Source organism: Pectinophora gossypiella, chromosome 4, assembly GCF_024362695.1.
Source record: "Pectinophora gossypiella chromosome 4, ilPecGoss1.1, whole genome shotgun sequence".
In the NCBI taxonomy this organism is placed as follows: Eukaryota; Metazoa; Arthropoda; class Insecta; order Lepidoptera; family Gelechiidae; genus Pectinophora; species Pectinophora gossypiella.
This window is the reverse complement of record NC_065407.1, coordinates 13,541,180-13,568,791: the sequence shown is the minus strand read 5'-3', so window position 1 is coordinate 13,568,791 and position 27,612 is coordinate 13,541,180. Positions and strand designations below refer to the sequence as shown.

The 27,612-nt window shown below is 38.6% G+C and overlaps 1 protein-coding gene across 1 annotated transcript in view; it reads right to left on the bottom strand.

Annotated features, from left to right (window-relative positions):
• Positions 1-27,310, bottom strand: part of LOC126382349 (synaptogenesis protein syg-2-like) — a 336,238-nt gene extending 308,928 nt beyond the window's left edge. Inside the window, exon 1 of the mRNA XM_050032158.1 lies at positions 27,192-27,310. The gene's annotated coding sequence lies outside the window, so the exon portion shown is untranslated. The remainder of the gene's footprint in view (positions 1-27,191) is intronic.
• Between the last annotated feature and the right edge of the window lie 302 nt (positions 27,311-27,612).

Here is a 27,612-nt window from a genome sequence, read left to right as displayed (position 1 = left end):
TCATCATCAATTTAGGAGCCACGCTCTTGTCGGTGAAGTATTTTCCATACTTGTCTATCAAAGGCCAATTTAACTTATTTATAAAACACGACGTTCGCTTTTTCTTTAATTTGTCCCATGTAATGCACTCTTAGTCTTTCCCTTCCCCACTTTCCTTCTATGACGTTTAAAATTAATAAATTCGTCGAAGTGCCTTAAGTGCCTAATCAGCCATTTTCTGTCCTCGATAACTCTCAATATTTGTCTCCTTACAATACAAAAACTCTTTATTGCACTGAAATCACATTAAAATATTATAATTAGATTGGTAGTACAACAGGCGGCCTTATTGCTAAGGTAGCTATCTCTTCCAGGCAACCTTTAGGTATAGCATATGAATTTAATGGAAAGTGTAGCGGGATAGACAGTGCAAAATAAAAAAGAAAAAGTTGAAAAATATAGGTACTTATACCTAGATAAACTATATTAAAAACAATACTTAGAAGACAATAAATATTGATAATCATCATCATCACCAGCCGTATGACGCCCACTGCTGGGCATAAGCCTCCTCCAAGGATCTCCACGACGATCGGTCCTGCGCTGCCCGCATCCAGCGGCTTCCCGCGACCTTCACCAGATCGTCGGTCCACCTTGTAGCGGGCCTACCCACTGAGCGTCGTCCGACACGTGGTCGCCATTCTAGAACCTTTCCGCCCCATCGGCCATCGGTTCTCCTCGCTATGTGTCCTGCCCACTGCCACTTCAGCTTTGCAATTCTCCGAGCTATGTCGGTGACTTTAGTTCTCCTGCGGATCTCCTCATTTCTGATTCAATCGAGCAGGGAAATACCGAGCATAGCTCCCTCCATTGCCCGCTGAGCGACACCGAGCCTCCTCACGAGACCCATAGTAAGCGGCCACGTCTCACTGCCTATAATATTGATAATAATATATAAATACGTAAATATATACATACATTACTATGGAAGAGAAGAAACCATGACAGTACTACAATACCTACTTTATAAAGAAGAAGATGTAAGAAGAATGGAGTAGAAGAAGGAAAACGTTAGAAGGAAGATGCAGAGCGATACGTATAATTTTTTAGCCACTAAGCAGATGTTAACAGATGTTAGGTTCCGTATGTCTTGAATAACGTCAATATCAGGCACAGGTTCACTCCATTACTCAAAGCGAACATATTGGAGCGTACGGTGAGGGGATATACTACATTTAGTGGTTTACCTTGCACTTAGTATTGAAGTCGTAACACGATTGTGATGAACCGTTTGTTAACCGATTTCCAGGCTTGCTCATCTGAGAATTCCTCATGCTCAGTGTCTGCGAAGCACCAGTATATTAGAAACTACTGCGCCTCAACAAAATTCACAACAATTGACGATTAGTTTCCTTTTTTAAGAAATCTAAAGATATTTCTAGCAAGAGAAGTGTGTCAGGATCGAAGCAAATGGAATTCTATAGTCTCTGCTTACTCTAGTGGGAAATAGGCGTGAGTTTATGCATGTATGTATGTTAAGATATTTCTTTGACTATCGAATGTTTGAATAGTAGAATATAGCAACTTCAGGTCTAACAACGTAAGCGGGGGCCGAGAGGAGGGGAAATATTCGATTTCTGAAATGCATTGGAGACTGCGCTCTTTAAAGGTAGGTTATGATGTCTGTCAAATCCAGATAAGCGCTCAAAGTGCTGTCGTCGACGGTGTGTGGATTTCCTCGCGATGTTTTCCTTCACCGCTAAGCACGTGATAATCATTTATGATCCAAACACGAATTCAAAAATCGATTTAAAAAATCATAGGTTTAGGCCGGTGCTGGATTCGAACCTGCGACCGTCACGTTCTTGCAACTGGGCTACCACGGCCTTTTTTGCGTAGCAGAAATAAAATAGTGGAGGCTTAAATGCCTACCGTATCTCCGAAAGTAAATGAAGATAAAAATATACCGACCACAAGGGTCGACACAGTTTGCTTTACTGAATCTGAAGTTATCATTATTTAAAAAAAATACCAAATGTCACTTACCTTATGAGGACAGAACGACTGTCTATATGGCTAACTTGCGCAACGTGACAAATGTTGTCACGGCAATTTTATCGATTCTGACCATTATAATTATGTCGTTCTATCGATTGGTGCTAATATGTGAACCCAAATAAGTTATGTCGTTCGGTCACTTTCAAGAACAGAACGTCTACGGACGTGAGACCAAGGTCTCATACTACCTGTTATGAACCATCAATGACCCATGGTCTCTGTCCGTGAAAGGGTTAAAAGACTCAATTAGGCATATTTCGGTGGCCGTAAACTATAACATAAACTGCCTATATACGCCCCACTGCTGGGCACAGGCCTCCCCTCAATCAACCGGAGGGGGTATGGAGCATACTCCACCACGCTGCTCCACTGCAGGTTGGTGGAGGAATCGATACAAACTGCATTTTGAGGGGCGCCACTGTGAGGTCTTGCGCCACCTAAATATTTAGCTAGATCTGCCACTGGATAGAAGAATAAGCATAAAAAGAATAATAATAAAATTTCTGAATTATACAGTTTCGTCACATTTTGGTCATCGACTATTATGAAAGTGGCAGACAATAAAACCAACCGCTTATACAGTTACATTGTTTCACAATGGTCACAGTACTTCCGGGTCACATTTCACATGTATTTGTTTGTCAAAATGAACAAATCAAATACTTACATTAAGTATGGCTAAATTATTCATAACCATTGTACTCTATCTGCGTAATGCGATGGACTTAAATTAATTGCATTATTAAAATTGAACTGAAATTGAGTTTGTTTGAAAAGGTCGAATTGCGGGTAGTTTAATGGTTAGTCTGTGAAACTTTATTAGGTAGAAATACATAAAGAGAAATTGAGTAGCATGCGCGCATGCGTACAAAGTCGAAACCGTTAGATCAAATAAAAAGCCGTCAGATTTTTATTTCGATTAGGTTTGTGTTTGACTCAGACAACCCATATTCCTGAGAAATGCGTTTCGGAGGTATATGACCTAACATGTATTGGGTTCGTTTTCCCTTCACGAGTGGGAAAGTCAGAGAGGCAGTCGCTTCCGTATAAAACCGAACCTATCACATCTTCGGGTTTGGTAAGCAGACCTTGTGACCATGGAATATGTTTACAAGTAATAACTTGTGATCATGCCACTTAAAAGTACCTTTTTTATGGAAATTATATCATCATCACCATCATCATCATATATCTATAATGTATATGCATGTGCAAACGAACACAGGTCACTGCAGAGGTCAAACCGCGTCTGCTATTACCCAAATGGCCGCTTTATGACGTCACCACATCCCAATCCAGAATATTGGACATCGACAAATAGAATACATTTGGTCCATTTTGAACCAATAAGCCATCCACTACGCAACACGTTTCGAACAGAATCTCGCAAAGGAAACTTGTTTCTATACCTTACAAGTTTTAGTTGGAAATCGAACAGCAAACTCGTGCTCTTGATACAGGTAAGGACACTTTGTGAATTCGAAAACATTGAGCTAAGTACCAAAGTTAAAAGTTTCCAAGTTTACTCGACTTACAAATCTGTGTAAGTTGTTTCTTTTCTCTAAATTATTTTGCAAGTACGTTTCCATTCTTAGCTCGGTTCTATTCAAGTTGGTGATGGGTTTATCAACGTGTTATTTTATTAATATCACGTGGTTTCCATGATATGTGCCGCCTATTACATGGAACTTAAACATGGCTGTCGAGAAGTGGGTGTACTATACACCGCTTCGGGAAAACAAACTTGATTTTATGTTATGTTAGGCCAGCCGCGCACTACGAGTTTTCGCCGCGCGGCAGAAAAAAGCAGCGGCATAATGTCGCACCGTAATATTGTAAACAAACAAACAAACAGTTTTAAATTGTATTACGCGCACTTGACGGCAGAGCCATCGCAGTGGCGCAGTATTACAGCCGCTGCGCCGCTGCTCTTTTCTGCCGCGCGGCGAAAAAAGCAGCGGCATAATGTCGCACTGTAATACTGTACCAAACAGTTTAAAATTGTATTGCGCGCACTTGACGGCAGAGCCACCGCAGCGGCGTAGTATTACAGTGCGACATTACACCGCTGCTCTTTTCTGCCGCGCGGCGAAATACTCGTTGTGCGCGCCTGGCCTTAATGTTGTATTGTGTCTGTAATTTTAAATAAAGAACTAAATTACAGAAGCATATTTTGCGTGTCCAAAGATAGAAGTTACGGAAACGAAGTACCTATTTGTATGTACGTATAATATGAATGCATGGGATAAACTGTCTAGGAACTGATATTAGGCAGCCAAATTACTAAATTGTAACTTATATATATTTATTTTTTTATTTAAGAACGTCTAGGGCCCTGTGCTAAAGTTTTTCTTGTAGCTTCTTTCCCCCGGCTATACAGGTTGAGAGAAACTGCAATAGTTTTAGGTGGATGAGACGTTTGATATGCAAAAAAATAACTATACAGAACAAAGTGTGACTAGGTTACTACTGAATAAAGATATTTTTGAATTTGAATATGTATCTCGTAGTCCAGCGTCTTTATTTAAGTCTAATATAGTCTCGCGAGAGTTACCTATTTCAGGCAGTTTACGTAATATCAACCCGACTACAATACAATACGGGTCGTCTTAAAATTGTGGTTACGACAAAGCACCCTCTTGACAGTCTAAGGACATTGTGAAGTTAACAAGACTGCGAGAGACAAGACTGGTACAACTATGAGAACTTGCAAGAGGTCTTGATAAAGCCTCGTCAGTTATACACGTATCTTCCTATAAAATTTATGATTTATTTTTTGTAGTCAGGTACTTGTGATTCGTTTTTTAAAGGAGTTTTTAACGGCCTCCGTGTTCAAGTGGTTGAGCGTTGTGCTCACGATCCGGAAGTCCCGAGTTCGAATCCCGGTGGGAACAAATCATAAAAATCACTTTGTGATACCCAGTTTGGTTAGAAAGAGCAAATTGCGATGATCCGTGCTTCGGAAGGCACAATAAGCCGTTGGTCCCGGTTACTACTTAATGATGTAAGTACGTAGTCGTTACTTGAGTCACGTCAGGGACCTTTGGCGGCTTAATAATAACCCTGACACCAGGCTTGATGAGGCTGGTCATCCACCTCACAACTCACACGATAAAAGAATTTGGAGTTTCGTTAAGAGGTCCTAAGCGGGAAAAGCTTTTCAATTGTTTTACTTTTCTTTTCCCTCCGGTTGATTGAGGGGAGGCCTGTGCCCAGCAGTGGGACGTATATAGGCAGTTTATGTTACTTTTCTTAGGAGTTTTGGTTTCCTTGATTGGAACAGCGAGGTGGATATGCTCCGTACCTCTTTCTGTAGGTAAGAGGCGTGTGCCTAGTACTACAGTGTAACTTCTATAGAAGTATTTAATAGAGTCGACTGTAATAAGGTAGTCGAAACTTCTAAGTTTATGTTAAAAAATTAGAAAATATGCATTTTTTACAATTGCTATAGTAGGCGAGTTTCCAACTAGACAAATCGGTTACTTTTTACTAAACGGCAAAACACGAAATTACTATGGAACTTGTATGAAAAATAACACTACTGTGACGTCATAGAAAAACGTGATAAAATGTCACACTTATTATGAAGTGTTTCTTGTTTAAAATACAATAATAAATTAATAAAATGAAAAAATTTTTTTGGTAGTTTTATAATCTGTCTTTATTTAGTAACCAGAATTTCATAATTTGTCTTTGACCTAGGAAACCACCCAATTATAATGATGTTCATAGCGCCTCTTCAAGTGTCTACAGCAAGCACAGCAACATTTTTGAGATTTAATAAAGCCACAAGGAATTTTAATCGTTGCACTTTAATTAAGCCCTGACGACGGTGGCGGCGTCGGCTTAATTTTTTTCATCTCGCCTTTATTTATTAATTAAAGTTGCTTCTAGCCGGAGGAACGAAGTAATGGATGAGTTGTGACTTGTTCTTCTAAGATTTTTACCTTGAAAATATTTATATTTTCTGGTCCTTTACTGAGATTTTAAGACTTACATATTTTGAATATTTTTTTATCGCGCGTCGGCTTAACGACGATCATAGATCGAAATAATTTAGCATGGACAGAAGGAGACCCGGTGGTGTAATCTCCTGCCAAGTAGTTAATGCCATTCCGGCCAAGTAGTTAATACCATCTGCGGCAAATCTACAATAAGTCAAGTCAAAAAAAAAAAGCTGGTGTAATGGTTAACACGCTCGTCCCGGCTTGACAAGAGCTGCGGATCAAGTCCCGTCCGAGTCACATTTTTTTAGATTTAAGTTTTCCCTTTGTGAGTTTCCTTAAGCACGGGTAAGTGATATTAAAACAAAAATTTTAGTCATAGAATAAAGAATAAAATACTAGGACGGTAACTCCCCCCCCCCCGCACCAATTCGTATCGGGCGAGCTAGACTTACCTCACCCCCTCTAGAAGCGTACTTTAGTCTACATAACCGTGAGGCGCATGGTCCCTCTTGCTCGCACTTTTTATATAGACCATCCGGAGTATGGCTAAGAAAAAAACCCAAAATGTCTGTTTCCAAGTTCGACATTAAAAAAGTAGAAAGTTTGAGTAAATTAAAAAAATGATTGATATCAATGGATTATTGTGCCCCTGGGACTTGGCAGTCATTTTCCTGTTTCACTAAAAGTGATTTACAACTGGAGTGTTTTTACATAACTGATGATCACAGTCAAGATAACGATTCAATGTTTATAAATTCCAAGTAAGATAAAACGACTCGAGATTTTAATCTTCTAAATGGCTCTATTGTTTTTTTTTTTAGTTTCCGTTTTACGACATGGACATGTAAAAGTATTTTTAAAAGTCACTTTTATGTCTTTTTTCTAACTTAATATGTATTTTTGCATTTTTTATGTATTTTTGTTTGATTTTCTGTGTGTACTTTATATGTATATGTGTTTTTTGTATTTTTTTGTTTTTATTTATTTTGTTTTTGTATTTTTTTATGTATTTTTTTTTGTGTAGTAGGCTGAGCTGTAGGCCATCTACGGGGTCCACAGGTGGCGGATAGTGGAACGGCCATCAGATATGATGGTTAGCTGCGAATATAAAAATGCTTATTTTTATACCCCAACCAAACAGCGACAGGATTAGCAGAACGTAGTGGGTAGCTCACTGGGACGGACTAACCTATAAAATGCTACTTAGGTTCTATGACGATCTTTTGACGTAGCGAGTAGGCGCCGCTACTTCAAAAGTGCACCGCTGATGCCGGGCAGCAGCGGTATCAATACTGGTTGGAGGCCGAGGAAATGGATTCTGGTAGGGCTCTAGCTAGAACATCACCGATTGAGAAATTGGTCGGTGTGCTGCGGAACGGAAGACGATTGGGGCAACCACCGTTCTACACGCCCTGTCTATGGAGTAATGGCGATTACTCCACCGACAAGAGCGCAGCTCTTAAATAAAGAGAGAGAATATGTATTTCGAATTGTGCATAACTTATCTACAGTATGTCGTATTTTACCTAAAGGAGAGCGCTAATAGCCATTTTTTACGTTATTTTAGCCATTTTAAAAGCGGCGAAGCAAAAAGGTGAGTTATGTGTTTGACCGCTATGTATATATGTGTGTATGCACGTTTGCATTATTATTTGTAAAATTGATATTTTAACTGTAAGAATTGTTTTGCAATGTACTTGTAAAAAACGACTATTGTGTTTTTGGTGTAAAAAGAAATTATTTATTTCAAACAAAACTATATTTTTCCTTATTTTTACCTACATGAAAATACACTTTCGGTTTCAGTTAAGGATACAAAAGTATAAGAACAAAAATATTATATAGGTTTAAATAATAATATGAAATAGAAGGAATTGTAGCCTACATCACCTACAACCTACAAATGGTCCCTTGGTCTTCTTCAACATAGATCCATGGCGCCTTACTTTATTGCATATAAGCCAGCCGACACAGATGGCCTCAGCTCTGTAATTGGCAGTATTCGTGTCCTCACTTTTAGACTCGGCAGCTGTTTACAAGTACCTACATAATCTTGGGAGACATTCGCTGCTCCACTGTGACCGCCGAAATTGTGGCTCTCCTAAATGCTTCGCTTGACTGTTTCCGGTGTCATTTTGTTTGCGCTTTTGTTTATGTAGGGAAATAGATTTGTGGTTTACAATACAATGACAAATGTGTTACTTACTGCATACTTGCTGCTTGTAAACATGAGACAATAATGGCATAATTGCTAAATAACTTCCCGGTTCGAAAACTTGCGCGTGTAAATGAAATATTATAATATATAATATAGCGTAATAGTGCAGCATAGGAACACTTATACATAACATAACAACAAATACTTTATTGCACAATAAAGAAATACAAAACAAAAGAGAAACAGAAACGGTACAATAGGCGGCTTTGTTGCTAAGTAGCAATCTCTTCCAGGCAACCTTTCAGTATAGGAGATACATAATTATTAAAGTGACTTGTACATTAGTGTCTAAATATGAAAATTATAAAAACTTCTGCCATATATCTCTTCATATGTCTGTTTGTGTGTTGTTTGAGAAGGGAATGTTAAGTTGGTTTGGACATATAGAGCAGATGAAGGAAAATAGTATTACGAAAGCAGTATATAAAGCGAAGGTTTGTGGTAGGGCTGACAGAGGAAGACCTAGAAGAACGTACATTGACCAAATACGAGATGTCCTTAGATAAGGTTTAGTACGATCTACTCTGAACCGGCGTGCGTGTATGAAACGATTGAAGAATGTAAAGGAAGCAAGAGAAGTGTGTCAGGATCGAAGCAAATGGAATTCCATAGTTTCTGCTTACCCAGTTGTGAAAGAGGCGGGGGTTTATGTATGTGTCTGTCAGAGCTTTGGAGCTGACTGGCTTCGCGAGCAGATAAGCAGCATAACGCATTCTATGTTTTCATTCGCTCCCAGTCCAGTGGGTAGCTATCTTAGTTTCTTTAAGTACAATATCAAACCAAACCAAAATCCGCTATAGTCTGAAAACAATGTACGACAGGGGTCTAGTTATGTTGGTTTAGAATTAGAATTTACCTGCGGGGCGGGGCAAGCATTAATCACCAGCTAGTGGGCTTCTCTTCGCAACCACTATTGTAAGAGATGGTTGATTGATGACGATTTCTGCTAATTTCTTCACGCTTGTACCTACAAGATTGGATAAATGCCTGTAGATGTCAGTAACTCGAGTTTTAGAGCTGATTTAAACACGTCTAAAAATATGTTACAAGTATACTTTAGAACCATACCGCTTTAACATATTTGTCAAATTGAAGCAAAGTCTGACTAAATGTCAAAATTATGATAATGCGAGAAGGTTCTTAAGTAATATACTTATTTTATAGACGCGGCCGCATAATTTGACTACTATTTACTAAAGTACCTAAATAGGTAAGTAGTCGTGAATCGATGTCATCGAAGTATGTCTTACCTGTAATTACATAGTATCACGCCCGTATTCTGTAAGGGGTAGGCAGAAGTGTATATTTTTTACCGACTTCAAAAAAGGAGGAGGTTCTCAATTCGACCGTATATTTTTTTTTTTTTTTTTTTTATGTTTGTTCGGGCATATCTTCGTCGTATATGAACCGATTTTGATAATTCTTTTTTTGTTTGAAAGGAGATATACCCAAGGGGGTCCCATGTCAAGGAAGTCAGGATCTGATGATGGAAGACCAGAGAAATCGAGGGGAATTTTCAAAAATCGTAGGAGCGACTAGTGCGTTTGTAAAGTCATATTGATCGGATCGATCTTTAGGCTTCGGGAAAACTTCCCGACCTTCGAAAACTGGTCAGCATCAGGGAGATACCCTATGGCCTGGCAAAACTATACAACCTGGAGCAATTTTTCTTTCACGAAACGTATTTAAATCTTGATCAAATTCAATCGCCGGTGCAAAAAAACAAAATGGCGGAAAAAAAAGATGGCCGCCATACAAAATTTTGTCGATTTTGGAAGAAGCCCGTTTGGGTAAAAATAATGTATGGGGCGCTTACTCAAAACGTCATGTAGAGTACGGAAATACTTTCTGGTCACCAAAAACTGCTCCGCATCAGAAAGATACTCTACGGCCTGGCAAAACTATCGCACGTGAACCAATATTTCTTTCAGAGCACTTATTTAAATCTTGGTCAAATTCCATAGCGCGTAAAAAAAAAAACAAAATGGCGGAAAAACAAGATGGCCGCCATACACAATTTTGTTTTTTCAGAAAATGTCTCGGGATATAAAATATATATCGGGGTTGTGATCGGATCGTCATGTTAAGTATGGAAATACTTCCCGATTTTCGAAAACTGCTCCGCATCAGGGTGACACCCTACGGCCTGGCGAAACTATCACACCTGAACCAATTTTTCTTTCACGAAACCTATTTAAATCTTGGTCGAATTTAATGGCCGGTGAAAAAAATACAAAATGGCGAAAAAACAATATGGCCGCCATACAAAATTTTGTTTTTCCAGAAAATGTCTTGGGGGTAAAAATGATGTATAGGGGTGTGATCGGAACGTCATCTTTGAAAACTGCTCCCAATCAGGGAGACATCCTACGGTCTGGCAAACCTATTGCACCTGGATTTTGTTTGTTTCCACGACACCCATTTAAATCTTGGTCAAATTCTGTCGCCGGTGAAAAAAAACAAAATGGCGGAAAAACAAGATGGCCGCCATACGAAGAGGGACAGTTTCGAATAAACAGGACACGCGAGCTGCTTTAGCAGCGAGCGAACCACGCGAAATCTACTGTATCTATATGTATGCGTGAGTGTGTATGATAGCAGCTTCCACTGACAACCACATGTGTGTATGTACACATACACATGTGTGTGTGTGTGTGTGTGTGTGTGCGTGTGTCTGTGTGTGTGCGTGTATCTGTGTGTGTGCGTGTGTACGTGCGCGTGTGCTCGTGTGCGTTAGCGCGTGTGTGAGTGTGTGTGTGTAAACATGTTCATCAATAATAATTGTGATCACTACTAATAATATATTATATTATTATATATGAATATAAATCAGAAAATCTGTCTGTCTGCATCCTTGCTCGGTCTAACCATCACTTAAAATCGTAAAATAAAATAAAATTTTTAACAAAAAAAAAACCGACTTCAAACGCAAAACTAAAAAGCAATAAATAAATTTACTTCGCACAAAGTAATTAGTACGTATTTTCAATTAGTTAATTAATTTATAATTCTGAAGTCGGTGCCAAGTAAATGCTACAACAACCCTACTACAATATCAAATTACTATGTACACACAATATTGTTTAATACCTATATCAAAGCAATTACAAAACAATGTCAAACAAAAAATTACAAAACAATCAGTATTGAAAGATATATGAATCGGTACTTCGTTGTAGCATTTCCTTGGCACCGGCTTCAGAATTATAAATTAATTAACTAATTGAAAATACGTACTAATTACTTTGTGCGAAGTAAAATTATTTATTGCTTTTTAGTTTTGCGTTTGAAGTCGGTTTTTTTTTTGTTAAAAATTTTTAAATTACAAAACTCCGAAAGAAATATTGTCTCCGCAACTAATATCTTTATTACTTTCTAGAAGTATTCCACATAAGTAGTCCATTATTGACTTTTCACTTAATGCCCTTGACAGGCCTTTCTATATTTTCCTCTTTACAGCTTATGGTTTCATATTGCATTTCGCTTATATGACAAGACGGACAAAATAAACCAGGGCGTAGCAAAACCGGCGTTCCCTAAAATAATAACTGTGGTTCTGGCCACATGGCGACCTAATACCGGCCACACGCGCTCGTAAAAAATAAGAAAAGGACCGTGCAAAATACTCGCTATTACATCTCGAAATCGGAAATACATTTGTCGAAGGCGAATGTTACTGCGTGCAGGCGTATCAACGGCCGCTGTCATTTTGCCACCGATGTGCCATGGCTTTACGAGATTTGCTCTAGAGAGGCAGAGTGGCAGAATATTTTTTAAAACGTAATCATGGGTTTAAAATTTAAGCTAAAATTTTCGGGACAATCTAAGCACATGATAGCAGGTTAATCGGCATTATCTGAAATTTTGATGATTTCGTGCTCTCGGCTACTATATTTGAAGTAATGTCTAGTTTTTCCATAAGTCAAGACTGCTCATTAACATGACACATAAATAGCCCACGTACGTCCCACTGCAAGGCATAGGCCTCCCCTTAATAAACAGGAGGAAGAGTGCAGTATATTCCATCACGCTGGTCCTGACGAGTCCAATAAAATAAAATATAATAAAGGGTTGATGCTAATGACGGGCTGTTCATTAACCGACGTAGAAGAATATGAATGGCGTAAATCGTATTGCCAGTCTAGTGAGAAAAGATATATTATATATCATTGATTCTTGGTGTCATTTCGCGACGGCTGCGCGTCTATGGACATACAACGGTAAAATACTATCCTTTCGTGAAAAATTTGAATATGGAATGGGATATTGGCGCCAATGACTTGCACGGATATCAGGAATATCGGGTTTGTATTTTCTTTTTAATTTACTTTCGGTAATTTGAAAATGGAACTATGGGATATGACTTCAATAACTTGTGCGAATGTTAGGGCATTTTCCATTTGATTAAAACTTCTGGTAGTTTTTATTAAGTTACAAAAAATGAAGTAATTCATCTTAGAAAGCAACATTGCTATTTGTCATTTTTGTTAACATTTTGCACTTACTTTTATATGCATAATTACTTATCTATGACCCAAACATGAATTCAAACTCATAATGTATCATTTTGTGATTTAGAGCCCGATTAGATATTGGAACCCGATAATATTTGTAGTGAAAAGTAAACAAATATTTAAATTAAGACCTCGATTCAAAAAATAACAGCATCCATTCCGCATCGAACTTAATTTGTAGTTTGAATACTCGAACAGTCGAGTCGTATATTTTCTGGCGTAGCTAACGAACTCTCGACTGTTCCGGGAAGTAAGAAATAAATGTCTACAAGTGTATTAAAGTGAAGTAACGTATTGAGTTTGTCGAGAGGCACTGGCAGCGGGAGACAGTAGAGAGAGGCAGGGGTAGTGAAAGCCAGAGGTAGAGAACGGTATAAAACCTGTTCGCAACGTTAACATTGTACGACGTACAAAGTCGAATGACGATGTGTTCGCATATAATAGAATGGGGATTCCTTAAATGTAAAGCGTTTCCCTCGGACCAAGTGTCGTTGAAACCCCTATAAAAATGTTAGTTCGCTTTTCATTACACTTTGGAACGCCGCCCTCGGTTTCAAGCGTACGAAAACAGACTCTACAGTATTCTGTTTGGACATAGTTTCCTTTGGTAAACACGATGTTTATTTCGCCAAACGTCCGATCTATCCATTTTGAATAGCCAGTTTTGGCGGTTCACTTTGTTTTCCAACGTTAGCGTTGATTGCAATAGAAGTGTGACTTCATAAAAATAGTATTTTGAACAAAAAATATTTACCCTGGGAATCGAATTACCGACACATTAGACTTGTTCAAGTGCTCGCGAACAAGCTTACACTACTAACTCCGCTATAACACTAGATGCTTTGTTATTTCCCTTGACAGCAATAGTACTGTTTCAACCAATCTAAGGAGATCTTCCTTACTCGTCTGAGCACTTGAAAAATAATAGCTAAAAGGATGTGTCGGGCAATATTAGGGAGTTCAGACAAAGCTGGGAGTAACATACGCGATACAAGGGTCCTTCTGGCCCCACAGGGCAGTAATTTGCACCTGTAGTCAGACATATTATATGAGAAATTTTGTGCTACAATACTGAGACGGAATGGAAAATGGTTTGGTTTGGCTTTTGATTCCGTGTTCGAGTTCATTGTATGGAAGACGGAAGGGGGGAAATTGATGTTACATTCGTGTTGGGGCCAAATTGCTTGTTACTGATGTACGAAACGAATTTCAAATCAAATGAGGTTGAAACTCTACATAAAGAACGTTTGTTGATTGGAAAGACCTTTTGTTAATTGCTGAGAATATACCTATTGTAACTTGAAAGATTTGATATTATGGTCTCCGTGATCTGGATAAACAGAAACTTTGAACGGTATTATTTCAGAACATTCCTTAAGAGAGAAAAAGATCGGACTATTTGGGCGCGATTCAGACCGACCCAAACCACGGATTAAAACATAAAAAGTATTTTTTATAATAAATATCCATTAATTTTCTTTTTTTGTTGTTTCAAATAACGATAAAACGGCGCAGAGTTATTTTTAGGTTGCTAATGGAAAAATATCGCTATGCTTTTTCCGGTAAAACTGTATGTGACCACAACTATACAATAATTCATGTTGGGATAACAGTGATACCGTTGAATAGGTAGTAATGCATCGTTTTTTTTTACTTGAGTTATTGTAGATTTGGCCGGACAAATGGGGAGCGCAGAGCTCTCATCCGGAACAAAATTTAAGACAACATGCCTGAGGGTGCCCAGTTGGACGTGAAACCTCGGCAAAGGGCGTCGTCGGAGCGAATTATATCTGAAAGAATTAATCGACTCTAGTGAGCCGTTAGCGATAAACGCTGAATGAGGGAAAACGTCAACCACGCGCGCGGGGTCGGTATCAGGGTCCCGAAGTCGTGAGATGTTTGGCCGCCTCTATAGCTAGAGTAATCGAGTCATCAGGATCGCATGTTACGTCCTTCGGGCGTCGCTACTTTTCAGTGCCGTCCCCAGTCGTAAGGCCCCTGAAAATCAGGACGATGACCCATATCGATACACTACCCCAGTCTCAAACACACTACTAGCAATATTTGTCTGCAGTAAACTACATTGCCCATTTCCTCAATATCCAAACCTTCAACTGTTTCCGCATCGATCAGTCGTGCGACTAGTCGACTATGCAACTGGTGGGCAGTAGCGCACTGACGTATTGTACTGTCGAGCCAGTTCCTCGTCTGAATGCCCAGTTTAAGCTCTCAGAATTTGCATAGTTGCTCGGATATGTCAACGTTCTAGTCCGGCGTTTATTTCACGCTACATATATCCACAGTCGTTTCTTGTAGTGAGAAAAGAAGGGTTAGGTGACAACTCGACCCCCCTTAATATATGACTTGCGGGCGAGTTTACACTTTTTATATTTTTGTAGTCTTCTCGCCACTGAATTGAAAGAAAAGAAAGAAAATATTTATTTCCGAAATGGACTTAATAAGGTTGAATTCAGGTTGTATCATAGCTTATAATTTGATACCACGTGGTTTCCAGGACATAATATGCTCGCCCCCTATTAGATGGTACTTAAACGTAGCTGGCGAGGAGTTGGTGTATATATTTTAAACCTCTGCCTTCTCCTTCGGGGACATAGGCGTGACGCTATGTTATGTTATGACAGTAAGTTAGTCTAATTAGCCGTTCATTCTTCGGCCGTAGTCAACTAACCTAGTCTCATGAAACCATTCAGGCGAGTAGACAACAAAACATTGTAATAAGTGTCAACTCGTCCGAAGGCCAGATGTTAAATGGGCGACTTGTCACTTGTCACGTCAATATATTTGTCACTTATATTGAGGAAAAACGGTTTATAAACTGGTCATAAACTTCTACATTATTCTTCAGTCATTATTCTTCATCTGTGAGAAAACACATCTCACTCTTCTAATAACTCAATGAATCCACTGTTTTTCGAATTTTTACTTTGATTATAAATAACTCATTAACATACATTTTAGTAGTGTAGTTGTATGTAAGTACATATAAAATATCTCTGGGACAACAACAATTTTCATATACGTAAAAGTTAATTTCACAGCTTCATCACATTACACGGGCATCATAATATCATCAATCTATACTTATAATAAATCTGTAGAGAGGTCAATTCTGTACATTAAATATTTTTTCAAAATAACTATCAGAGGATGATAAGTGATCGATACTGATGCCAAAAATGCAATCAGTAAAATTTTTGTCTGTCTGTCTGTCTGTCTGTCTGTCTGTCTGTCTGTATGTTCCTTATAGAAACAAAAACTACTGGACGGATTTTAATGAAACTTGGTACAATTATTCTTCACACTCCTGGACAGGTCATAGTATACTTTTCATCACGCTACAATCAATAGGAGCAGAGTAGTGAAGGGAAATCCTTTTGTATGAAAAATCTAAACTACTCAAGTTAGACGTTTGAAATTTGGCATGCAGGTACCTTAGATACCGTAGAGGTGCAATAAGAAAGGAATTCCCGAAATTCCCACGGGAACGGGAATTAGCGGAAAAATATTTTTGTATGAAAAATCTAAACCATTCAAGTTAGATGTTTGAAATTTGTCATGCAGGTACCATAGATACCGTAGAGGTGTACTAAGAAAGGAATTCCCGAAATTCCCACGGGAACGGGAATTAGCGGGAAAATCCTTTTGTATGAAAAATCTAAACCACTCAAGTTAGACGTTTGAAATTTGGCATGCAGGTACCATAGGTACCGTAGAGGTGCACTAGAAAGGAATTCCCAAAATTCTCACGGGAACAGGAATTAGCGGGAAATACCTTTTGTATGAAAAATCTAAACCACTCAAGTTAGACATTTGAAATTTAGCATGCAGATACCTTAGGTACCGTGGAGGTGCACTAAGAAAGGAATTCCCGAAATTCTCACGAGAACGGGAATTAGCGGGAAAATCCTTTTGTATGAAAAATCTAAACCACTCAAGTTAGACGTTTGAAATTTGTCATGCAGGTACCTTAGGTACCGTGGAGGTGCACTAAGAAAGGAATTCCCGAAATTCCCACGGGAACGGGAATTAACGGGAAAATCCTTTTGTATGAAAAATCTAAACCATTCAAGTAAGATGTTTAAAATTCGGCACGCAGGTACCTTAGACACCGTAGAGGTGTACTAAGAAAAGAATTCCCGAAATTCCCACGGGAACGGGAATTAGCGGGAAAATCCTTTTGTATGAAAAATCTAAACCACTCAAGTTAGACGTTTGAAATTTGGCGTGCAGGTACTTTAGTAAACTTAAAGCTTAGTTGCAACAGGATATTACAAAATTCCCACGGGAACGGTAGTTAGCGGGAAAAAACATTTGTATGAAAAAATCAAATCTAAATAAAAGGAGAAACTGACTGACTCAGTGACTGACATATCAACGCATAGCCTGAACGGCTAAATGTAGGCATTTGAAATTTGGAAGGGACATAGCTTAGGTACCGTAGAGGTGCACTAAGAAAGGAATTCCCGGAATTCCCACGGGAACGGAAATTAGCGGGAACATCCTTTTGTATGAAAAATCTAAATCGCTTAAGTTAGACGCTTGAAATTTGGCATGCAGGTACCTTAGTTAACTTAAACCTTAGTTGCAACAGGATATTGCAAAATTCTCACGGAAACGGGAGTTAGCGGGAAAAAAACATTTGTATGAAAAAATCGAAACCGCGTAAGATAGATGTTTTCAATTCAATTCAATTAAATTATTTATTGCATTCCATGTAGTACAATGGGGTGTTACATAGGCATAGGAACTAAAACATGGACCCTGTAGGGCACAGCAACGTTGAAGGGAAGAGAGGAAGTGTGTATTAAAATTAAAACTCAATGAACAATCAATTAAAAAAAATCAATTCAATCAATTGATTCAATCTAGCATGCATGCATACCTTAGTAAATATAAAGTTTATTTTTGGCTGTATTTTGAAAAATGGGAGTTATTGGGAAAAAAATTGTATGAAAAAATCTAAACTGCATAAGTTAGATGCTTGAAATTTGATATGCACTCCCACACACACAAAGATCTCTCTCTTATATAACACGCCACGCGGACGAAGTCGCGGGCAAAAGCTAGTATTAAATAATTAGTCCGAGAACGATTATATACCTCTTTATCATGCACAATGATCCAATATTGTATATCGTCATAACATTAAAATTACACCCGCATCATGATATAAATATGCACGATAAGCCAGAACAAAGAGGATATTTAATAATATTTTACCAGCACTTTACATTGATTGCATTGAATATTTATTTAGGTTCATTGAAACAATTGCGATACGAAAAGAGCGATTCAGGTGGATATGCAGTAGATATTTTATTTACATAACATACATAACATACACAAATACACTGTCACACACACACACACACACACACACACTCACTCACGCACGCACACACACTCGCACACTCTCACTCACACATACACACACACACACACACACTCGCACACACACACACTGCAACCGTTCCCGAATCTATTTTTATTTTATTTTTTTATATTCTTACTTAATTACTTGTTTCATTTTAATTATTTCTCGCTTTTTATTTTTAACTTCATAAGTACATAAGATACTACTGCATGCTGTCTCTAATGTAATCGCTCATTATTGTTTTCCACTACTTTTGTCATTTTACTGTATTGGTTCTTAATTTACATTATATAAGTTTACTCTTATAGCTCAACTTATGTGGCCGAACCCTGATTACCAAGTCACAGGCCTGTGTGCTTAGTTTGGTTTATCAGAGTTCAACAATTAATTTGTACAACTTTGTTTCTTATAAATAAATAAATAAATAAAATAAATAAATTTATCCAACGCCGTTTTTCATCATCAGACAAAAGCGTTTACGGCTGTTTCACACTGACGATTTTTCTCGGCGATTTCTCGTATCTCGCGTTCCTGTGATGAATGTGAAAGCAGCCTTACTCGTTTCTATTTATTTTACTTAAGCTTACTGTGAAAATTGACAAAAGCAATCTTGACATTCTAACCGGAATTAAAAATAATGTTAGAAAGGTCACAATCTGTTAGGTGGTTTTTACGTCATTCCCGGAAATATAAGCAGCTGAACGTATTCTAAATATGATTTTATTCACTCGCAGTTCAGCAGAGAAGCAGACAAATGAAACGCAAGCCAATGGAAGGCGCTCAAATTTTATATAAACTCTTCCTAGAAGCGTACATTGAAATACTACGCACAGGATGTGACTGCTCACGTGTTTGAAAGTATACCAGCGGAGCCCACACGGCAACCGCTCAGTGCTCGATGCGAATTATATGGAGGGCTTAAACCAGACACATATCGCAAGAATATATATCGAAGCATAGTGTATCGATGACTTATTTCCTCGCTGTAATGTGCATAGTAGTGATGAACATTCGCACTGAAGATCATCGCAGTTTTGTTTATTGCCTTTAGGTATTAAAGTAGTAGTATTTTGTTAGAATGCACTAACCCGCTATTATTATACTTGTACAAAATTTTCCTGTACCCAAAGGTTGCCTAGAAGAAATTGCTGCATGAGCAATAAGGCCGCCTATTGTGCTTTAATTCATAATCGTTTATTTGCAATAAAAATGGTATTACAGTTTGCAGTTTGCTTTTCTGTATATGTTGTCCTTATCTCTATCTATCTATCTATTACAGTCCACGAATACTATCAAAGGTAGATAGACGTTTAGGGGTATTGGTCGAAGCCCTCGATAGTTTTCGAGGTTGCCGTGTCGCGAGGGATGGATTATAAAGTTCATCATCACCAGCCCATTAACGTCCCCACTGCAGGGGCACGGGCCTTCCCTATGGATGGATAGGGAGATCGGGCCTTAAACCACCACACGGGCCCACTGCGGATTGGTGGTTATTAACGACTGCTAATGCAACCGGGACCAACGGCTTAACGTGCCTTCCGAAGCACGGAGGAGCTCGAGATGAAAACATTTTTTTTTTGTGGTCACCCATACTATGACCGGCCTTTGCGAAAGTTGCTTAACTTCAACACTCGCAGACCGAGCGCGTTTACCACTGCGCCATCGAGCTCCTCAAATCCTCCTCAGATTATAAAGTTATCGTGGTTTATTTCACGCGCGCTAACGCTAACTTTGTTTAAGACGAACAGCGCCGAGCCGAGCTGAGCTGTGCTGAGTCAAATCAAGTTACTTTATGAACACTTGCCACATGTTTCAATCCTAAATCCTTATTGTCAGTAGCGTGTTGGGTTCTGGGGTTAAAAAGGCCACATCAATCATCATCTAACAAAGCGGCCTACGTGGTCCAGTCGTTTTAAGCGTTGTGCTCACAATCCGGAGAACCCGGGTTCAAATCCCGGTGGGAACAAATCACAAAAATCACTTTGTGATCCCCAGTTTGGTTAGGAAGAGCAAATTACGATGATCCGTGCTTCGGAAGGCACGTTAAACTGTTGGTCCTGGTTACTACTTACTGATGTAAAAGAGTAACTGTTATATGAGCCATGTCAGGGGGCCTTTGGCGGCTCAATAGTAACCCTGACACCAGGGTTGATGGGGTTGGTAATCCACCTCACAACCCACACGATAGAAGAAGACCTAACAAGGCAATATTGCAATTTGACATAGGCGCATATAAAAGTAAGTGCGCAATGCACAAACAATATTGCTTTTATAGATGAATTGCTTCGATGCGGCCTTTTTAACCCGCCAGAACCAGAATTGCTTTTTAGCCCTCCTGTTCTTGTATTTTTACCTAAGTATACTACCATTAGAAAGTATACGCGTCCAATACACTTAATTCGTGTTTAAACTTTCTGGAAAGTTATTTTGGCATTCGTAATAAAAACAGAGTGCAATTAACACTAAGAATGCGTGCTGACCTTGTATACTTTCAAAATACGCTGCCTAGAAGACATTCTCTTAAGATAGAAACCTTCGTTTTAAAATTAAGTACCTCATTTTTTCCTTCTAGCTTCCAGACACCTTTTAATAACTAAGACGCTTACGTCTAAAAGCTTTTTGCTCCTGTCAACACTGTGCCGTATAATTTACGTTGTATGGTTTAATTTTTGACATTAAATTACTAACCAAAAATTCATTCATTTAACGTAATTATTAAAGGTAACATATCACACATCACCAGCCCATTAACGTCCCCACTGCTGGGGCGCGGGCCTTCCCTATGGATGAATAGGGAGATCGGGCCTTAAACCACCACGCGGGCCCAGTGCGGATTGGTGGTTATTAACGACTGCTAATGCAGCCGAGCCCAACGGCTTAACGTGCCTTCCGAAGCACGGAGGAGCTCGAGATGAAAACTTTTTTTTGTGGTCACCCATCCTATGAAAGTTGCTTAACTTCAACAATCGCGGACCGAACGCGTTAACCGCTGCGCCACCGAGCTCCTCATATATATATCTTATAATATACTTACTTACAAATGAATAAGAGTAAACTTACAAAAAAGATTTATAATGTGGTGCAACTGTACCAAGTTGGAAGAGGAAGACCCAGGAGTACATATCGCGATCAAGTCCGGGATGTTTTGAAGACCTGGCCAAAACAACTCTAAACCGGCGAGCTTGCATGACGACTTTGATGAGAATTAGAAGCAAAAGAGGTGTCTGTCTACCCCAACGGAAGACAGGCGTGATTCTTTGTATGTGTATACTTTCCTACATAAACTATCTTGAACATAGATTTAAATTTAATTTCAGACGGACATAAAACAGCAACAAATTATATTTTCAACAGGGATTACATTAACAATAGCGAAATGATGATGATCACTCTTAATAAATTGGAACTAAACGTAATAATAAATGTTATCAATTATGTAAATTTTATGCGTATGCCATTTCTATACGGTTCATTTGAGTTTTCAAATATTTCTGCATAATTTAAATGGTGATTTTCAAACTCGGTACGTCATAATGCGCGTCGGCGTACATTTTTTTTGGTCGTGACTTGACGGACTAATGGGGAGCGTTGAGGGCTCTCACCCGGTACAAAATTAAAGACAACAGGCCTGAGGATGCCCAGTTGGGCGCGAACCTCGGCTAAAGGCGTCGTCTGAGAGGAAGAATATTTGAAAGAATTAATCGACACTAGTGGGGCGATAGCGATAAGCGTTAAATGAGGGAAATCGTCGGCAGCGGCGTACAGAACGCATAACGCTTATTATTATTTATATAACCTTGGCTGTAGTGTACGGTTTATTATCAGTAGTTTGTTGCGTTTTTCGTCGTTTTTTATCGTAACAGCCTCTGCAGTCTAGTGGTTATAGCGCTAAATCATGATCTGGAGGTCCGGGTTCGATTCCCGACAGAGACATTTTCGAAATTACAAACCGGATCTGTCGAAATCTTCAGGATAGGTAAGTAGAAGCTGCGAAAGCGGGATAACTAGATGATTATTATTATTATTCTAGTATTTTTATTTTTCTTTGTGAGGCGTGCTTCGTAATGTGTTTTTCTTTTTCTAAATAAGTATTAACTAGCTAGGAATGTCCAAGCCACAATTTCACTTGTACTAACTAGAGATTATAAAATATTGACTCAGTTGAATAGTTTGTGTTACGTGTGTTTGTTTCCATTACCATACATTATTCTGCAAAGTATGTAAACTATATGTAATTACCGCCACTAATTGTATAGAAAGCTATAATTTCCACGTTTCAATAATAGCTTCCACATACACGGTTTTGCTTTTTAAAAAGTGACTCGGTGAACCGATAGAAAAGCCTTGAGATTTAAAAAGTGTGTCAGTGACATCGTAACGAAAACTTTCATGGATGATTCAGACCATGATTCTGAGTTGATATCAAGTGGAATTTTACGTCGCAAAAGAATGGAACTGAAAATAATTTAAAAAACTCTTTACACGAATTTTGCGACAGGAAATTTCATTTGATATCAACTCAGAATCATGGTCTGAATCACCCCTCAGTACCCCTGGTCCTTTCAATATTCGTTACGGTGTCACTAACACCCATACGTATTTGTATGGCTACCTAAAAATACTTGTGCGGGGTGTTAGTGGCATCGTAACGAATACTGAGGAGAATGATTCAGATTATTTTAAATTAACATCAAGTGGAATTTCCTTGTATATTTATTTATTATATATTTGGTATTTATATTACATATTATTAAAAACATTATAATATTAATGTATATTGTAATACATTTTGGCGATCAGACCACCGGAGACGTCGTCGACCGAGCATGGCTGGTCTCTAGGCGCCTATGAAGTGTGTTTTTTTTTTGTATTGCGACAATTTTTTAAGGATTATTTTTAGAATCATTTTGTACTATAATACTATGAATAAAAGTTCGTTTGACAGAATACCGACGCGAAGTATTTAGACCCACGTTACTCGTATAAAATTGTCGACCTGAATTTTTCGTACGCTGCAAGTGTACGGTTAATTCCCCAGACAATATTTCTTAACTAACCCAGTTTACGTAGAAATATGGCCCGGATAGAAAAATAAAGGCGTGTATCCTATATATGGGGAAATTTACCGGTTCTAGATAATTTATTTGCCCTACAGCACGTTCGTGGGTTCGGATCGATTTGAGCACTATCCTTTTCTCTCTAAGGTTTTCCCACCTTCAGCCGGGGCCGTGTTTCTCTGACATAATTCTGTCAGACAATGCCCTGAGCCGAGGATCGGTTCCATGTCGGTATCTTCACATAGAACCTTATTTTTCCAGCCAAGTGTATGCCATGTGACGCAAATCTATACTTATAATAAATCTGTAGAGAGGTCAATTCTGTACATTAAATATTTTTTCAAAATAACTATCAGAGGATGATAAGTGATCGATACTGATGCCAAAAATGCAATCAGTAAAATTTTTGTCTGTCTGTCTGTCTGTCTGTCTGTCTGTCTGTCTGTATGTTCCTTATAGAAACAAAAACTACTGGACGGATTTTAATGAAACTTGGTACAATTATTCTTCACACTCCTGGACAGGTCATAGTATACTTTTCATCACGCTACAATCAATAGGAGCAGAGTAGTGAAGGGAAATCCTTTTGTATGAAAAATCTAAACTACTCAAGTTAGACGTTTGAAATTTGGCATGCAGGTACCTTAGATACCGTAGAGGTGCAATAAGAAAGGAATTCCCGAAATTCCCACGGGAACGGGAATTAGCGGAAAAATATTTTTGTATGAAAAATCTAAACCATTCAAGTTAGATGTTTGAAATTTGTCATGCAGGTACCATAGATACCGTAGAGGTGTACTAAGAAAGGAATTCCCGAAATTCCCACGGGAACGGCAATTAGCGGGAAAATCCTTTTGTATGAAAAATCTAAACCACTCAAGTTAGACGTTTGAAATTTGGCATGCAGGTACCATAGGTACCGTAGAGGTGCACTAGAAAGGAATTCCCAAAATTCTCACGGGAACAGGAATTAGCGGGAAATACCTTTTGTATGAAAAATCTAAACCACTCAAGTTAGACATTTGAAATTTAGCATGCAGATACCTTAGGTACCGTGGAGGTGCACTAAGAAAGGAATTCCCGAAATTCTCACGAGAACGGGAATTAGCGGGAAAATCCTTTTGTATGAAAAATCTAAACCACTCAAGTTAGACGTTTGAAATTTGTCATGCAGGTACCTTAGGTACCGTGGAGGTGCACTAAGAAAGGAATTCCCGAAATTCCCACGGGAACGGGAATTAACGGGAAAATCCTTTTGTATGAAAAATCTAAACCATTCAAGTAAGATGTTTAAAATTCGGCACGCAGGTACCTTAGACACCGTAGAGGTGTACTAAGAAAAGAATTCCCGAAATTCCCACGGGAACGGGAATTAGCGGGAAAATCCTTTTGTATGAAAAATCTAAACCACTCAAGTTAGACGTTTGAAATTTGGCGTGCAGGTACTTTAGTAAACTTAAAGCTTAGTTGCAACAGGATATTACAAAATTCCCACGGGAACGGTAGTTAGCGGGAAAAAACATTTGTATGAAAAAATCAAATCTAAATAAAAGGAGAAACTGACTGACTCAGTGACTGACATATCAACGCATAGCCTGAACGGCTAAATGTAGGCATTTGAAATTTGGAAGGGACATAGCTTAGGTACCGTAGAGGTGCACTAAGAAAGGAATTCCCGGAATTCCCACGGGAACGGAAATTAGCGGGAAAATCCTTTTGTATGAAAAATCTAAATCGCTTAAGTTAGACGCTTGAAATTTGGCATGCAGGTACCTTAGTTAACTTAAACCTTAGTTGCAACAGGATATTGCAAAATTCTCACGGAAACGGGAGTTAGCGGGAAAAAAACATTTGTATGAAAAAATCGAAACCGCGTAAGATAGATGTTTTCAATTCAATTCAATTAAATTATTTATTGCATTCCATGTAGTACAATGGGGTGTTACATAGGCATAGGAACTAAAACATGGACCCTGTAGGGCACAGCAACGTTGAAGGGAAGAGAGGAAGTGTGTATTAAAATTAAAACTCAATGAACAATCAATTAAAAAAAATCAATTCAATCAATTGATTCAATCTAGCATGCATGCATACCTTAGTAAATATAAAGTTTATTTTTGGCTGTATTTTGAAAAATGGGAGTTATTGGGAAAAAAATTGTATGAAAAAATCTAAACTGCATAAGTTAGATGCTTGAAATTTGATATGCACTCCCACACACACAAAGATCTCTCTCTTATATAACACGCCACGCGGACGAAGTCGCGGGCAAAAGCTAGTCTATAATAAGCCACGTCGAAAAAGAGCACTAGTTTCGCATAAGGAAGAATATATCCAGCTTATTGTGATTTTTTTGGGGATTGTTAGTCGCATGCGAAACGCCGAAACACGGACTGTGTGTGTGTGTGTCTGATTTTTATGATTCTTGATGGAAAAATCGGCTCGAAGAAAATGTCTTGAGAAAGTGCGTATGGGGGCGGAAATATGCCCACTTAATTGTATACTACGCCTACAGCCCGCAATTTATTTCGTGAGGCAATTTATTTAGTACATGGTTGAAATAACTAAAATTGGCACTAAGCGTTTTATAGTGCGCACAGCCAAGGAGTGGAATGCACTTCCGCCATCAGTCTTCCCTTCGGGATCTCGCCTTCGGGATAGGTAATCCCATTCGCGAGATTTGTCCTAACATGGATATCCTCCCAAATATTGAATATCGAAACATAATATTCGATTGTTTATTATACTTACGTTGTTTTTTATCAATTTACTTTTATTTAGTACAAGAAGAAGATAATACAGTATTATTATATTTTATTGTATTACAGTTTTATTTTTTATGACATAACGTAATCAAATCACGCAATCTCAAAAATCTCGTGGTCGTATCCACATCAACCATAACATTCAGGGTTATTGATCCCAAAGGGCACTATCTATCCCGATCACTTTTCATCATACAACTTGAGATGCTTCAAGACAAGTTTGAATAGGACCTTCTGGGTAAACTGGCTACATTGTCGATACTTCCTTAACCTCTTTAAGAGGGATAATGGTGTCAAGAGCTAACCCATTTGATTTAAATAAGTGTTAAAATTACGCTACAAGATCCTGTTGTGGCTGTGTGTGTATGAATATTATAATTATCATTCAAATATTAAACTATTTAGGGAATTTATTATTCGCCTTCGCAACCCTGAAGCGTCAGCACGCCACTTACCTCATCATCATCAATTTAAGACCCACGCTCTTGTCGGTGTAGCATTTTCCATTCCAGTCTATCAAAGGCCAATTCCTTGACTTCCCTATAAGACACGACGTTAACCTTTTCTTTAATCTGTTCCATGGAAGCTCTCACCTAAAAGACCTAAAAGCTTGTAGGCCTCTCAGACTAGTAGAGAGTAACCCCCGCATCAGCTTCGCTACATCAGGTACTGAGCGGTTTAAAGTCCCACTGCTGGGCGTAGCTTTCTCGTCAATTGAAGTGGACTTTTTAGGGGGTGTCCTTTTTACCCGTCCTAGAATCGAACTCGAAACTAGCCAACACGGTCGTCACTAGTCAACATACTTAATAATACAGTTAGTATGCTCTTAATGTAATAACATTAAGTATTTATACCACTTAGACTAAATCTCAGTCAACCTAAAAGAGTTTTAAAGAACACTTCACCAACCGCCTTAAAAATAAAAATAAAGTCAAAAATAAACTCGAGACACATTAAAACATCGACTCGTTTAAAGATGAGAGTTTCATCGACTGCTTTGCCCGCAAAGGCATTAAGGTCAGATTAGGTAAAAAGACAGAAAATTGGACGCAAGAAATGCAACAGTCTAGATAGGTTAACTTAGGTAAATGTAGTGTGAAATTGTGTTGCAAGCAGTTTCGTGCGGTGCAGGAAAGTATTTTGCTGCAAAATGTTGTGCTCTGGCGTTTTCTACATTATCGCTCGTACTAAATGTTAGACAGACACAATAAGTTCACCATACTAGAGACGCAGGCTGCTAGTTGAAACAAGTACTTACCAGATCTTCACCATTCTGTGGCCCTTGATCATCAGGTGTTGCTGCCGCCAAAAGGTAACGAACAATGTCAAATGATTCACGAGGCACAAGTTCGAGTGTGACTGAGCGCGACGGCAGCGACGATCCAAATGTGTTATTTTACAACGTGTGTCGCGCTGTGAGAACTTTATCACCTACCGCATATCTGGCATCGATGAACGCCATCTGTGGCAAATAGGCGGAACTAGATGGTCCGGCACATTTATTGATCCAATGCTTAGTCGAACAAGCAAGAAATACCTAAATAAATGTATGATTTTGATTTATGATATCGGAATATCACGTGATTTGCCCACAGCTGTGCGTATGCACTATTTGCATGAAGTCGTTACATATAATGATAATGATGGCTCATGAGTCATCTCAGGCATCTTGGCGGCTC